The 3536-nt window shown below is 41.6% G+C and overlaps 1 pseudogene across 1 annotated transcript; it reads left to right on the top strand.

Annotated features, from left to right (window-relative positions):
- Positions 1-276: 276 nt before the first annotated feature.
- LOC308414215 (eukaryotic translation initiation factor 4B-like) lies at positions 277-3264 on the top strand (annotated as a pseudogene). Its single transcript has 2 exons — positions 277-306; positions 1611-3264. The product of its transcript is annotated as a eukaryotic translation initiation factor 4B-like (transcript).
- The last annotated feature ends 272 nt before the right edge of the window (positions 3265-3536 follow it).

The following is a 3536-nucleotide window of genomic DNA, read 5'->3' on the forward strand; positions in this document are numbered from 1 at the left end:
GGCAGTAACAACACTGTAAATGATGAAACTGGTTTCCCCTTCTTTGCTGAGGCTTCTCCCCTCCACCTGAGCCCCTGCACCTAGCTGGCCCCAGCAGTGGAGGTGGCAGAAGCCACTCCAGTCCCTGACCAGAGATCTCTGTTTGGAGCCTCCCACAGCCCAGCCCAAAGTCCCACGTTAGCCTGTTCCCTTCTCTTGTCTCTCACTTGTCACATTTTCAGAAATGGCAGTAGTAGAAAACATGCAGCTTTCATGAATTAAGGGTATTGAACATCGATGTTTTACTCTAACTTTGCTCATGCCCAGGTAAAAAGGGTAATTAAAAAAAAATCAGTTCCTCTGTGTGTGATTATTGAAGGCAACAGGGTTCTAGTTTAGAGGAGATTAACACTGAAATCATTTCTGAGGTTACAAGAAAGACTGTTATTTTTAAAGTTATATAAAAGTATTTTTCCATAGAGACAGACTCTAATTACCATATGACTAGACTACATTTGTTCCTGAAAAATAATGTCTTCTAAAAGTAAAAGTTAAAACACCTAGCAACAATATTACAAAATCAATCAGTAGCAGTTATTTCTTATTTATTACACTTGATTACTTATTGATTATACATATAAAATTTTGATAGTTATCATTGATGTCAATGCTCTGAATCCTGTTCAAATGTCAGTTTATGTTTAAAAAAATTAATTGGATTTTAAGACCAGAATAAAAAGTTGCCAAAGCCAGTGTTAGTCATAGGGAATTTACAAATCACAGTTGTATATTTTATTTTACAAATTAGTCAGATCCTCTGAATAAGAATGAGAAGCTTCAACATGATGTTGTACAGTGTTTGCTACTGAGATTAACATATTATCATGGCTTACTCTCGTGAAACTATTCAAGTGAGGAAAATAGAAATTGTCCAGTTCCTCAGAATAGATGAAGGGAATGTCCAAGCATGAGAAGTTTGAGTGATCAATGTGTGAATTGCCCAAGGCTATCAATGAAGCATCGCATCATTGCTGAAATTATCTGTCTAAATGGCAGACAGAGCAAAACTCTAACATGCAATCGATGAAGTCTTAATCAATGAATTGCTTTATTTGGTTCTGAGACATTTGGAGATTTGTGTGAATTCAACTTTGTCAGAAAGTTAGATTTATACTATTTTTAAGGGGAAAAATACATTGGGTCTCTGTTTCATGGAAAACTCTTAGTGTCTATGAAAAAATAAATACATGTCTGCATTAATTTTGTTTTGGGTGGAGAAATTTGTGGGCTACTGATTTGGCCTCTGTGGAAAGTAGCATGCTCACCAGTTATTATGAGTAATATGGGCAGCTTGGCCAAGAAATAGTCTTTTTCTATTTCTGTCTTTCTGATTCTCTATCTCTATCTTTCTACTTCTCTGACTTTCTGTACAACATTCTCTCTTGCTCATTCACTTTTTAATCTATAAACACACACACACACACACACACACACACACATATATATATATATATGTTGTGTGACAGGTGCACATGTGTATTCAGTGGGAAATATAAAAACAGTATTTATAAGGATTAAATATTATTGACCTCGTGCGTTCTCTCTACCTCTCCCAACATTAACAGGCTTAGCACAAAAAGAATAAGAAAGTTAAAACCATCTCCCTAACAGACTTTCTAGCTGAGGATGCAGAAACTTATGGAGGAAGCACCCATGTCTCCAAACCAGTCAGCCCGGGTGATGAAACAGATAATCTGGAAGGAGATGTGTCAACAACTTTGCATAGTAACGATGATGACGCGTACAGGATCCCTCCAATTGACCGTTCCATCTTTCCCACTGCTCCATGGGCCGCTCGGGAACCAAATATCAACTGGAGCCATCTTCCCAAGGTGACATGATACACTGTTTTCCTAGGATTCTGCCCTATGATGTGACAGAAGACTCCATTAAGGATTTTTTAGAGGATTAAATATCAGCGCTGTACGCTTACCACCTAAACCCAGCAATCCAGACAGGAGGAAACATTTTTGGCTGTGCAGAATTTTAGGACCTGGATTCTCTGTTCAGTTCTCTGGGTCTCAATGAAGAGTCTCTAGATAACAGGAAGTTTCACGTGGATGTCACTGATCAAGCAGAGGATAAAGGCAGGGATGGCCATTCATTTGGTCGAGATAAGAATCGTAAATGCAGAGGAAACAGACAGACTGGAGGGCCCATCTTGCTACAGACAGCTTTGATGACTACCCACCTAGAAGAGGCAATGAAAGCTTTGGTGACAAGTATCGAGATCGTTAAGATTTAGACTGGTATAGGGTTGGCTATAGGGACCGTTATCAGGAGGCTACACACAGAGACACGAACCTCTATGGCGACCAGGATCGCTATGATACCCTAAGCACCAGAGACTATGACCGCGGCTATGACTCCAGAAAAGCCTTTGGAAGTGTTTACCAGAGGGATGATGGCTACGGAGGAGGTGAGGACTGCTCTGAAGACTGATGTAACAGAAGGGATGATCCACCACTGAGCTCAGGAAATGATTACTCTTGGGATGATTATAGGCATGATAGAGCACCCCACCGCCAAAGACCCAAACTAAATCTAAAGCCTCGGAATACTCCTAAAGAAGATGATTCCTCTACGGGCATCACCCAGTCCAGCCGATCGACTTCCATCTTTGGAAGGTTGAAGTCTGTTGACACAAGCTGCTGAGAAAGTGATATAAAGGAGCGGCTACGGTAAGAGGAGGAGAAGCTGCAGCATCCGCTTGGATGAGTCAGAACTAGACCGCCCACTCCACGAGAGACACCCAAATTGGTGAAGTGAAGAAACTCGGGAAGAGAATGGTCGAGGACAGGAAGTGAGTCATCGCAGACTGGCACCTCGGCCACATCTGCCGGAAGTAAGTCAGACCTGGATACATAAAGGAAAGAGTGAGAATCATCTAGAAAATGAAACCCCCAGTTAAGAAGACTGCACCTCCAACCTTTAAGCCTCCTAAACCTGACCAGTCCCTAAATATAATGCCAGTCTCTCCACCAAAGGAGAATGTGTGGGTAAAGCCAAGCCCTAACCCTCCTGTTCGGTCTCAGAGCTCAGATCACAGAGCAGCAGTCCCCGATAAGTGGTGGAGAGAAAGTATCTCCATCTCAGCCATCTGTGGAAGGACCATCAAAGAAAGAGGAAAATAAAGTAGATGGTGGGGTAGGGAGCAAACTGGAAAGTTCAACCATGGTCCTGTTGATGGAACAGACCACACCGGAAGGGGTTGGATGGGAATAACGGCAAAAAAAAAAAAAAAAAAAAAAAAAAAAAAATCAAGACTCCATATTTGCACCTGAGTCAAAAAAAAAAAAAAAAAAAAAAAAAAATCTGAGAATAACCCAGCCTCCAAATTCAGTTCTGGCAGCAAGTAGTCTGCTCTCTGAACAGTGAGGATGAGAACGAGGAAGACAGACGACCATGCTGCGTGGACCTCCACATCTTCTACTTTCTCCTAGTCTCCACCATGAGCAAACAAGAGCAATCCCCACTGTGTAGCCGGAGATCTGGAT

This window comes from Micromys minutus, assembly GCF_963924665.1.
Source record: "Micromys minutus genome assembly, chromosome: 33".
NCBI classification, from domain to species: Eukaryota; Metazoa; Chordata; class Mammalia; order Rodentia; family Muridae; genus Micromys; species Micromys minutus.